This window comes from Trichechus manatus, unplaced genomic scaffold (assembly GCF_000243295.1).
Source record: "Trichechus manatus latirostris isolate Lorelei unplaced genomic scaffold, TriManLat1.0 scaffold00004, whole genome shotgun sequence".
Classification (NCBI taxonomy): domain Eukaryota; kingdom Metazoa; phylum Chordata; class Mammalia; order Sirenia; family Trichechidae; genus Trichechus; species Trichechus manatus.
Genome location: NW_004443940.1, coordinates 7,245,861 through 7,259,053, shown reverse-complemented (window position 1 = coordinate 7,259,053; position 13,193 = coordinate 7,245,861). Strand labels below are relative to the sequence as shown.

Here is a 13,193-nt window from a genome sequence, read left to right as displayed (position 1 = left end):
GGGGGGGGGGGAGAATGATCAAAGAGATGCAGCAATACCTCTAAAAGCTGGAAAAGGCAAGGAAACAGATTCTTCTCTAGAGTGCCAGAAAAGAAAGCAGTTGCCAACACCTTGACCAGTGTCAGATTTCTAACCTACAGAACTGTAAGATAATAAATTTGTGTTGTTTCAAGCCATTAAGTTTGTGGTAATTTGTTACAGCAGCAACAGAAAACTAAAACAAAATAAACAAACAGGACTTCATCCATATTAAAAACTTTTGTGCATCAAAGGACTCTATCAGCCAAATGAAGAGGTAACTTACAGATTGGGAGAAAATATTTGGGAAGCATATATCTGATAAGGGTTTAATGTCCAGAAAACATAAAGAACTCTTACAACTCAACAACAAAAAGACAAACAACCCAATTACAAAATGGGCAAAGGACCTGAATAGACATTTCACAAAAGAAGGTATACAAACGGCCAACAAACACATGAAAAGATGCTCAATGTCAGGTCGTTAGTCATCAGGGAAATGCAACTCAAAACCACGATGAGATAACACTTCATATCCACTTGTTGTGGTTAGCTGCCATGGAGTTGATTCCCACTCATGGCAACCCCACTCATGCAGAGTAGAACTGCTCCATAGGGTTTTCAAGGCTGTGATCTTTTCGAAAGCAGATCACCAGGCCTGTCTCCCAAGGCGCCACTGAGTGGGTTTGAACCACCAACCTTTCAGCTAGTGGTTGAGTGTGTAACTGTTTGTGCCACCCGGGGACTCCTAACACACGCTCGGATGGCTATTGTCAGAAAAACAGAAAATAATAAATGTTGGGAGGATGTGAAGAAATTGGAACCGTTATCCACTGCTGCTGGTGGGATTGTAAAAATGGAGTAGCCACTATGGAAAACAGGTACCTCAAAAAGTTGAACATAGAACTACCTTATGACCTGGCAATTCCACTCTGATGTTATAAACCCAAAAGAATTGAAAGCAGGAACATAAACAGATACTTGTATAACAGTGTTCATTGTAGCACTATTCACAATAGTCAAAAGGTAGACACAACCCAAGTATCCTTCTATAGGTAAGTGGATAAATAAAATGTGATCTATACATACAAAGGAATATTATTCAGTCATAAGGAGAAACGAAGTTCTGATACTTGCTACAACGTGAATGAACCTTACGAACATTATGCTGAGCATAGTAAGTCAGACACAAAAGGACAGATACTGTATGATCCCACTTACATGAAATACCCAGAATGCAAAAAGCACAGACACTAAAGTTCATTCATGGTGCGTGGGTGCATGGGAGGAGGAAAGGGAGGTTGATTGATGCAGAGTTTTTGGTAAAGGTGATGAAAAAATTTGGAAACAGATAGCTGTGATGGTTGTACAATATAGTGAATGTAGCTAACCACCGAATTGTACGTGTGAAAGGGGCTGAAATGTTTTCTACATATAACTCACCACAACAACAATTTTAAAAATAAAAAAATAAGTATGTATACATATATATGAGGTCGTCTGGGATCGTTTTAAGTTTTAGTATTCCGGGTCGTTGTAGGAAATTTTAAGAGTGTCTCTACCTCAACTCTATTACTAACTTGATGTATTTCTGTTTCAAATAATTGCAGCCATGTCTGCTATTTCAAGTCTAATTTTTTCATAGATACCAATGAATTGTATTTTGCTTATGAAATGTAGTTGACTTTTTTATGTTTCTTTTTTCTGCTTATTACAATAGAAGTTTTTTTTTTTTTTTTTTTTTTTTTACCATTTTTCATTTTGAAAATAAGGAGTTTTGAAAAAATATATTTTAATGATTACTAATTGTTTAGGTAAATGAGTGATTTTGGACTTCATTCCACGGTACCTCTATCATACTTTATTTTTGCGAGTTGTATTAATGCCCTGTTTGGGTTACTTACTGAGTCATGAATAATAACTGGGGGGTCAATTTCCACCTAGGATGTTGGCTTTGATCTACTTGGCAAAAAAAAAAATCTGGTTAAACTAAAAATGATGTTTGAAAATGAGGGACGGATGGGAATGACTGAGGAATTTAGAAGCTGGCTTCTCTGTAATGCACCCGGTGAAACATGAGGAAAACGAAATTCCTTTACCAACCTCCACGTAAAAGTGAGCCACCAGCAAAACCTAAGGGGAAGTTTTGTCTAATTATACAATAATTATCTACACCTTTAACTTGAAAGAATATTCATCATACTTTTCTGTAACCAAAAAGAGCACCCTCTGACTTGGTAATGATCACACTACATTCTAAAGCAGAGAGAAAGGCAGAAATTAGATCTTCCGTTCTTACGCCAGAACAGGTCCGTAATGAGCTGTCTTACGCTGCTCCGTTTTTCCGAGCCACGCGGCCTTCCCGGAGGACAGGCAGCCTGATGTGCTAAACAATGGCATTGGTGCCTGGTCTCCTGGGCGAGGGCTAATTACAACACTGCGGCTCTGGAAAGAAACAATCACTTATTTCTCTTGCCTTCACTCCTCACCCACTCCTGGCGCTGTGCCCCCAAACTGAAGGAGTTCCTGTCTTAGCTCCCAGTCTGTGCACTGCCTTTTTTTTTTAAATTGCTGTCCAGTCGATTCTGACTCATGGTGACCACTTGTGGGCAGAGTAGAACTACTCCATTGGGTTTTCAAGGGTCAGACCTTTCAGAACCAGATTGCCATGCCAGTGGCATCACGAGGGTCAGTGTCCCCAGTGCAGTAACTCATGGTGTCACCCCCCTGCCCCATGGGCCTTCTGTATCAGACCATACAGAATCCTTAGTAATGCTTTTTGTACTAATGTTGCTCCTAAATTGTAATTCCCATATGTCACTCCTTCTTTTTCTTTAATGACTATTTCATTCTCAAAAAAGTTATTGGTATAGGTTCACAAATACTAATAACCACAATATTGTAACTAAAACACCTGAAAATTTGACAAAATCAGCAGCTATTAAAACATTAGCAGCAACAAAAACAACAGAGCTACTTGTAGCGCGTGCAGAGGAAACCATGTGATTCGAAGCATCATTGTAACTGGATAATAATGACAGCTCTAACTGGAGTGCTTTGGAAGGTTCAAGAAGTCAATTAGCACAGTGTGTCAGCCTTGTAGGTATATTGATACATGTAAGTTGGGCTTACAAAAAAATGTTTTTCTTGTTACAACTAACTGCAGGGATATTTTTATAGACAGTTCTTTGGGTGTCACCCCTCTGACAGTGTGACCCCATGTGGTACACACCCCCCATACACCTTTACTAATGCCACTGCACCAGGCTTGTCTTCTGAGTCATCTCTGGGTGGATTTGAACTGCCAAGCTTTTGGCTAGTAGTTGAGCACTTAACCCCTTTGCGCCACCCAGGGACTCCTAGTCTGTGTAGTACGTGCTCTGAATTCTGTGGTCCTTTATCTCGGTATTACATGGCAAATTCCTTGTTGAACCCTCCAGCATCAATGCTGCTGCATCCTCTGTAACACAGAGGCCTATCATGTACTGCTTTATAACATTTCACTTCTGAAAGCAGGTGCTAAGTACGTACCACCTTGGCAGATAATAACACACGGGTGCCGAGGGAGGAAGAGGTGTTATATAAAAGATTCTTTTTTTTTTTTTTCCATATCCATAGCAATGGAGAGTGAAAGGAGAATCACTTCCTTTTTCCATTTTAACTGCATTAATTCTCCCTGTTTGTGAATTTTTATAATGGTTGGAGATTTCAATAAAGATGCCTCCCTGGGAAACTAGAAGGCCATAGATTGCGATGGAGTCTATTAACAAATGGAGATTCTGTTCTCAATCCCAATTGCAGCAGCAGGAGATGAGGGGTTAAACACAAGCTTTCAAGGAATCAATACAAGAGTCTTTATTGATTGATCAAAACCCCGATAGTTTATTGACGTTTTCTCTGAAAGAATGTCTGCTTTGAGGCTACTGAGTGCCAAGTAACTAAAGGTGAGTGAAAGTATCTTTGAAATCAGGTTTCCAGGGCATGTAATTCCTCACATGTGAATGTTCTTACCTCTCCTTGCTTCTAGATGCACCAATTAAGGAAGAGGCTTTCTAAAGGGTAGTGCGTTCTTTTGCAAACTGGGTATTTGTGGAGGCATGTTTGGGTAGTCACATGGGCTCAGGGGGAGCGGCTGGCATTTAGATGTGGGTGCTGGGAATGCTGAGTGTCTTCTATTGAGTGGCAAAGTCCTGCCCAAGGAAATCTTTCCCCACACTCCTAAATGACTTTTGAATGTCCCTCTAGATACTTATGCAGGTGAAACCCTGCTTATTATTACCTGAGCCTAGAACCTAGCTCTAGTTTTTGTATAAATAAAGTATATTAACTTCCTATTGCTGCTGTAACAAATGACCACAAATTTAAGGACTTAAAACAACACAAATTTATTGTCTGACGCTTCTAGAGGTCATGAATCTGAAACAGATTTGGTTGGGCCAAAATTAAGGCGTTGGCAGGGCTACATTCTTTCTGGCGGTTCTACAAAGAGAAGACGTTTCTTTGCCTTTTCCAGCTTCTAGAGGCTGCCTGCATTCTTTGGCTTGTGGTCTCTTCCTACGTCTTCAAAGCCAGATTCATAGTATCTTCAAATCTCTCTCTGACTTTGATCCTCGTGCCTCCTTCTTTCACTTACAAGGACTTTTAAGATTAGATTGAGCCCACTTGGATAGTCCAAAATAATCTCCCATCTCAAGATTTTTACCTTAATCGCATCTTTTGCCACGTAAGGTAACATATTCACAGGCTCAGGAGATTAGGACCTAGTCATCTTTGGGAGGGACCATTTTTCGGCCTACTGCATAAAGAGTATTTTTGAATGATTTTAAACATATCCTGGATTTTCTAGGAATTCAACTACCATATAAGTAAGAGAAAACTTTGTTTTGTTTTGTTCATTACTTTACCAAGAATTGACCACCCTTTCAGAATATCATGTCAGTGAGAACAGTGTGGCTCACAGTATTTGAGTTGCCAGAAATCGAAAAATACTCCTGTATCTGCCTGCATCAGTCACTGACACATTCTCTTCATTCTAAATAAAGATGTAAGCTTCTGGCACATTCATCCTCTCTCCCAATGTCATATGCCTGGGAATTAGCATACTGAACTACATACTGTTTTATTATATATTGCCTTTCTCTTATTTCTCTCTTATAATACAGTTTTGACATTATATGGTGTTTTTTTCCTTTGAAATATGTGTATAGGTAGATTATAATATTTATGAATTTTGTTTCAGTAGCAAAGGGGACATTATAAAACATTTACTATAAAAAAGTAGGACATTGGGTCTTGACATATGCATCTTCTATTCCTGCTGCCTCTCTCAGCTGAAGGGAGTCTGTTTTCTCCAGGCCAAACTATCATCTCTGCATTGGATCTCTTACCCTTCAATCTCCTCCCAAACTCCACAGAACCTGTTCTTGCTGAGGTCATCAAGCAATTCCCCCATGACGTCTTCTATAGTTCTCATTAAGCACCCTGCTCCCAAGATCATGAACTTTCCCAGGACAATCTCTAGAGGAGGTCTCTAGAACACCAAGGGCCTTTGGCTAGACTGCCCTTCCCACAGTAGGATTTCAAGGAAGCCCATTGAGCCCCATGCACCCCTAATAAGACCTCTACACTATCCTCACCACACCACCCGTCTTACCACTATCAGCTGTCTGCCTGTCCCAGGTCAAAGAGGAGGCTCTAATTAGAAAGATTATGGACCTTCCCCTCCTGACCCCAGGACCAATCTCATCGTTCCTTACTTCTCCGTGTGTCTAAGCAGGTCTGTGCCTTTCCAGTTAACAATTACCATTCTGGCTCTTACCCCCAGTATGGCTCCACACATTGCCCTAGTCTAATGCACCCTCCTCCCCTCCCCACTCCCCATAGAGCACATAGTCTGCATTAGCAAAATCCTCAATCTCCTTCAAAGGTTCCCATCACCTTTTTACTCCCCCAAACTTGGCTGCTTTAGGATTACAAATCCACTGCTGTAGGTGTCCCAGATGGTGGCTGTTCTTCATCTACAGTCCATCCACCACAGAGCCTGGACTGTGCACGGTGCCCTTAGTGCTCCTTGTTGCCACTTCCAGACCATTGCTCCTTTCTTCTCTTTTAAGTCCCAGCCCCTTTGAAGCACATAATGTTGGAATATACTATCCCTTCCTTGTTGCAGCCATCTCCTGGCTCATCTATTGCTCATTCCCTCTCATCCACTGGAGATTTTAGCCTCTGGCTCACTGTCTTCCCATCACTGTTCCTGTCTTCACTTTTGGTGACTATAATATGCACATACATAATCAATTCAATTCCCTGTCTACTCACTTCCTTGACTTCCTCATTTCTAATTATATTTTCCTCCACTTGTTTCCTGCCTTCCACTTTCATGGTGAATCATCACCTGGACTTTGTCATCACCAATAACTGTATCACCTCCAAAATTTCTATTTCAAGACTCTCACTCTCTGACCATTACTGCCTATCTTTCTGTTCATATCCCCATGGTACCCCAAGTCCAATAATTCTTAATACTCATCAGGATCTCTATTCCATGGATTCCATCACTTTTTACTGTCCATAAGCCCCTCATATCTTTACTTCTCTTTTTACCCAGCTTAAATTCAATGTTCCGTACTGTAACCACTACTTGCATATGCTCCTGGCTCCATTCCTCTCCCCTCATTTTACTCATCTGACAAAAACCCAGTGCCAGTAGTTCTCTACCTGATTTGTGCCTATACCATAGAAAAACACAATTATGCTGATTGATCTCTAAGTTTCCTTGTCAATTCCCAAAACTCAAGTGGCCCCCTCAGCATTGCCTGACAATCCTAAAATATTTATCTAGTCATTTCATTCACCAACTCCACAATATGACTATTGTACAACTTTCTCTTTCTTCTCAACTTCTGACACCCCCTCCTTTCTTGCCTTCAGCTGACGACGTTGCCTTTTATTTCACTGAGAAAATAGAAACAACAACAACAACAACAAAATTAAATACGTCATTTTATCTTCAACTCTACCAGCCTACCTCTACCTATACGTCCACCTTCCCTCCAGCTACAGGGGATCATCTGTCTTCTTGTTAAAGGCTAACCTTGGATCCATCCCCATTTTCCCAAGCAAAATCTTTGTTCCTACATTCCCTCCTCACTAGCGTCATAATTTTTTCTCTATTTCTCAATTATTATTACTATACAAACATATTGTAATATTAGCCTTAAAAAAAAAATCCTCCCTTATGTGTTCCCCTCTCCCTACTCTACTTTTCCTCTTCTCCCCTTTATAGCTCAACTTCTGTTGTCTCTACTTGTCCCTTCACATTCTTCTGTTAACCCATCCCAGTCACTCCCCAATATTGTATTGAAGCCATTTTTGTCAAAGTCAGTAATGACCTCATTCTATTAAATCCAATGGTCCATTCTTGGTTCTCATCTTACTTACCGTCTCAGCAGCATATGATATAGTAGGTACTTCCTCCTTCCGGAAGTGTTTCATTTAGCTTCCAGAATACCTCACCTATTAGTGTTTTTAACTTACTGACTGTTCCTTTCTGGTCATGTTTGCTAATTCCTTCTCCTCTTCCTGATTCTTAAATGTGGAGGTCCCCAGGGCTCAGTCAGTGTCTGCCTTTTCTGTCTCACCATTTTTCCTAGGTGGCTGTATACAGTCCCATGGTTTTAGGTACCATCTATATGCTATGAGTCAGAGTGAACTGGATGACAACAGTTTTGGTTTTTTGTTTGTTTATATGCTAATGACTTCCACATGTGTTATCATAGCCCTTAACCTTCTCCTGAATGCCAGATTTGAATATCAGTTCTCTGTCCATTCAATATCTCTACTTGTCTGTCTGCTACCTATCTCAAGCTTATTAGGGCTACAATCACTCCTGATTTCTGCACCTGAATCTATTCCTTCTCCAGCCTTCCATATCTTAGTAAATGGAATCACCATTCTCCAAGTTGCTGAATATCAAGTCTAGGAGTCATTCTCAATTGCTCTTTTCCCGTTATATCCCACATCTATTCCATCATCAAATCCTCTTGGCTTTACTTTCAAAACATATCCCACATATGACCACATCTCCGTACCTCTATCCTTACACTCTGGTCTACGCCACTGTAATCTCTCTCCCACATCACCACAGGAGAGCTCCTAACTGGTCTCCCCGCTTCCACTTTTGCCTGCCTACAGTATATTCTCCACAAAATGATCTTTTAAAAATATAAATAAGATCATGTCTCTTCTCTGCTCATAATCCTCCAGTGACTTCTCATCACACATAAAATAAAATCCAAACTTATCTTGCTGTGGCAGAGATTTTTAATGCACACTAAATATTCAAGTTTTCCCACATTTTCCGGACCCCTTGCAATTAGGTCAGGCCATGTGACAAGTTTTGGCTAATGGATTATAATGAGAAGTGATGTGTATCACCTCTGAAATGGCGGAAGTTAAAGTTCCTACATGACTCACAGCTCTTTCTTCCTTTAATGTGGCAACCGAGCTCCTTAGGTTGAGGTGGCTGAGCCACGAGATAGAAACAGCCTGCAGTCAAGTAATGCTTGCAGGCAGCTGTCCAGGAGTGCAATTGGACATGCAGTAGACTTAGAGTGAGTGAGAAATAAGCTTTCATGTATCAAGTCATTCATATTTGGGAATTTGTTTGTTACTATGGAATATCATAGCCTACCCTGACTAGTACATGTTGTCTACATGTCCTTCTCTAACTGCATTGACCTCTGTAAGACAAAGAACTCAATTTGGCCTTTGTCTTTGGTTCCTGAAAGATAAAAACAAAACAAAACAAACAAACAAACAAAAAACTCACTGCTGTCAAGTCAATTTTGACTCATTACAACCCTATTGGACAGAGTATAACTGTCCCATAGGGTTTCCAAGGCTGTAATCTTTACGGAAGCAGACAGCCACTTCTTTCTGCCATGGAATGGCTGGTAGGTTTGAACCACCAACCTTTCAGTTAGCAGCCAAGTGCTTAACCACTGTGCCACCAGGGCTTCTTTTCTGAAAGAAAGCCCTTGGAATTTCCCAAGTAATTGAAGTATCCTTGTCTTCTAAAACAGTCAGACAACACTTGAAAATGTGTACAAATGAGTGCAGGCCACAAAGACCACATGTAGTCAGCTAACCTCAGGAAGAGAGGGGAGTAGGATTTCAATTATGCATATTCAGTGATCAGTCAATCATGACTATGCAATGACGCTAATAAACAGCCCAGAACATGGAAATTCTTGGGGCTTCCTGAATTGGTGAAAGCATCTGATCTTTGGAGGGTGACATGTACCTGGGGCAACAGAAGCCTCAAGCTGGGACACCTCCTAGACCTTGTCCTATGCATTTCTTTGTTTGTATCCTTTCTGGTTATAGTAAATAGCTAACTGTAAGTATAGATATTCTCTGTAAATTCTGTGAGCCATTCCAAGGAATTAACAAATCCACAGGGGCAGTGAGCCATCAAGGGCTGGTGTTTGCCTATTTGGCAGTCTGAAGGACAGGGTCCTTCTAACTTGTGAGCTCTGACCCAGCTTTGAGTGGCTGGAGGTCAGTGAAGGGCTGCATTGGCAGTCACTCTGAAGGACTGAATCTGTCTAACTTGTGACCCCACTCTGGGTGGCTGGGGATCAGAGAGGTGCTGCATGAGCAGCTGATCTGATGGATGGTGTCCGTACAACTTGTGACCCAGTTCTGGGTGGCTGGGGTTAGAGAGTGCTTCTTTGGTGGCTGATGATGAGGATGGAGAAGTGGGAAGGTGAGGACTGGATCCATTTCAAGGTGGGAATTGGATTCATGCTGATTCTTACCATGCAGTTAGCAATGATGATGGGATTTGCCCACTGTACCCCTTGCTTAGTACAACCTCTCTCCTCCTCACTCACTCCAGACCAACCACCCAGGCTTTATTATCAAACCCATTCCTGCCTTAGAGTCTTTTATTTCTACCTAGAAATCCTTCTCCAAGATTATCACAGAGTTGGCTCCATCTTCGTATTTTTTTGTTCAAATGTCACCTTGATAGAAAAGCCTTCCCTGGTCTTCTATTTAAAATAGCCTGCCCACACTTTCCATTATTGTCTATACCCTTACCTTTTTCATTACAGCACTTACGAGTACTCGAAATTATATATCTTTGAGTTTTCTCAATATTTGCTTATTTTTCTATTTCTCTAAAAGAATATAAGCCCAATTAGGATAAGGACTTTGTATTGTTCACTGCTGTATCCCCTGGATCTAGAACAGTGCCTGGAACATGGTTGATGTGTGGATTTATTGCACTAATGGCCCCAATTATTTATCCCTTGTTGTTTGCTTGCCCTTTGTTATATGAATTTACAATTTCGATCACTAAAGAGGTGGGATCTACTTTGCCTACCTTGAATCTGGGCTAACCTGAAGACTTGATTTGGCCAGTGGGATATTAGCAGATGTAACACAAACATAGGTTTGAAAACGTGCTTGCATGTCTCTGCTTGCCTTTTGCACCTTTGCCATTGCCATGAAAACATGCCTTGGCTAGCCTGTGGAAGAATGAAAGACTCGTGGAGCAGAGCTGAATTTCTCCAGTGCCCCAGCTGAGGCCAGCCTAGATCAGTCAGTAGCTGGCTGGTCCCGGATATGTGAGCGAACCTAGCCAAGATTCAGATAAGCCTAGCCCAAATCAGCTGAACACTGCAGACTAATGAGCTAATTATCGAGGTTTTATGGTTTTTGTTATACAGCTTTATTGTGGCAATAGACAACGGATGGAACAGGGGCTCAATATATAGCTGTTGAATATTCACAAAGGTGATGTAGAAGTTCTCCAGTGAGTATGTCCATGTTCTTTCCCAACCTACTTTGCCTCCTGTGTTCCTAATGTGATCATCCATCCACCTGGCCTCAGAAGTTAGTAAATGGAGAAACTTCAGCTCTTTCCTCTCCTTTATTTCCAACTCGCACTCTCTTCCAAGCATCTAATGGCCTGCTAAATCATCCAATTCCACCCTAATATCTCTAGAATCAGGTTTCTCCATTCCCATAGTTCTAATGATATTTTGCTTCAATATTATAGTAACTTCCTATTTGGATTCCCTAGTAATAGTTTCTCCTCTGCCCCGTCTTGTCCTCTCCACTTCTATTTAATTTTATTAACTTATAAAACAAAATGGGTTTAGAGTTAAGGAGAAAGAGTGAAGTCTCACTTGGAAAAACTTCTTTCCTAAATTCCTTTGGGGGAAAAAAAAAAGAAATGTAACCTGAACAACAGCAGTAATTTCAAAAAGGGGGAAAAAAATACAACAGAAGAAAACCAACTTCTGACCATTGGTTCTTAACTGCCTAATATTGAAATTATTCTATTATTCTTCACATAATATTAAATATTAAGATAATTAAAAATAAAGTGAATTCAATGTTATCCCTAAGGTCATGTCATCCTCACTCACTTGCTCTCTTGAGTAGGAGACAAAGGGCAGGCTCAGAGTGAATAGTTCCAATCACTATCAGCTATCTTGTCTACCCCATAGCCTGTAGCGAGCTTCCATTACTGATGCTTCATTAATAATTGGGATGATAATGGATTACCAGCTTATGAGTTATGATTTTATGTTTCTTCCATTTGCCTTTTTAGTTTTATCCGTGAATAAATATTTCAGGCTAAGGAGGGCAAGTATAAGTGAAAAGTAGTTGTTCCCCAAATGTATATACTTCCTCCTGCCCAGGGTTTTTGTAAATACAATCATCTTGTCTGACACTCTTTCCTTCCCACCTCATCTCACTCCTCTTAATTAGTTAAGATTACATTTGGTTGCAAGTAACAGAAAACCTCTTGTCAAAGGCTTAAAGAAATAGAGGGTTCATTGTTTTTCATGACAAGAAGTCCAGAGCTAGGTAGTTTAGGGCTGGTACATGGATCAATGATGCATGCAGGGTTCCAGGCTCTTTGTAACTTTCCAATCCACACTCCTTAGTGGGTAGTTTCCTTGTACTTATAGATAAAAGGTGCTGCTGCCTTCCTGGCCTCTTGCCCATGTTCTAAGAGGAAAAATGGGGAAAGGCAAAGGGTAAAAAAAATCTTTCTCCATATAGGCGTTGCCTTTTTATTCAAGAAGGGAAGCCCTCCCTACAGACTTCCTGCTACATCCCATTGATCAAAACTCTGTCACATGGCCAATACTTCCTGCAAGGAAGCTGGGAAATTGACAGTGTCTCTATTAGTGGAGGACGAAAGGCCTAGTGATCTACTTCCAAAAATCGGTCAATGAAAACCTTATTGATCATAAAAGTCCCATCCACAACCGATTGTGGGGATGGCACGGTACTGGGCGGCATTTTCTCCTGTTGTACATGGGGTTGCCATGAGTTGGGGGCTGGCTGGATGGCAGCTAACAACAACTAGTAGAGAAAAACAAGGGAGAAGGGGCTGTAATGGCTTCTGTGCAGCCAATCTGCGGTGTCTGCCACAATGCCCACCCCTTTAGCCCCCACCCCTAATTTCTACTCATTCTTTATATCTCAGCTCAAAGCCTTTCAGATGAGGTGAATTTTTATATACTTGCATAACATCAATGTTCTTTAATAGCTCTTATGACATTTTATAATTATATATTAATTTTAAGAATCATTGGATTAATGTCTTATTAATATCCCACTTGACCATAAGCTCCTTGAGGGCAGAAATCATGCTTGATTTTTGCTGACTATTGTTGTCCCTGGAGCCAAAGCATGGTGTAGGCTCTCTATAAATATTTGTTGAATTAATCAATTTACATCTATATAGCATGAGTGAGTTCAGTGTTAATAAAACATAACAGCCACGATTACCACTTCAAAAGCAAAGTGATGATGATAAGGAAATGAAACTTGATTTGGATTGATAATAACATGTTAAAAGCAATAACCTACATGTATAATGATTTTTTTTAAACCACAAAAAAGGCCTATTGATATTTATTCTTCAATAGTATCTACGTGCTTGCCTTATTCATATTACCTATAGAGTGGGAAGGGAGGGTCTACAAAAAATCATAATGTTTAAATAATGTTTTAAAATTAAAATGTAATTTAAAAAAGTCACCACATGTAACTATTTGTTCTTTCTTAAATGTTAATTACTGAGATCCTTAAATAGGCAATTTCATTTCTTGCAGGCTTGTAAGATGGTCTACAAAGTGCAACCC

The 13,193-nt window shown here is 40.4% G+C and overlaps 1 protein-coding gene across 1 annotated transcript in view; it reads right to left on the bottom strand.

Annotated features, from left to right (window-relative positions):
* TACR1 (tachykinin receptor 1) overlaps positions 1-13,193 on the bottom strand; it is a 116,794-nt gene that overhangs the window by 85,797 nt on the left and 17,804 nt on the right. The window lies entirely within an intron of this gene.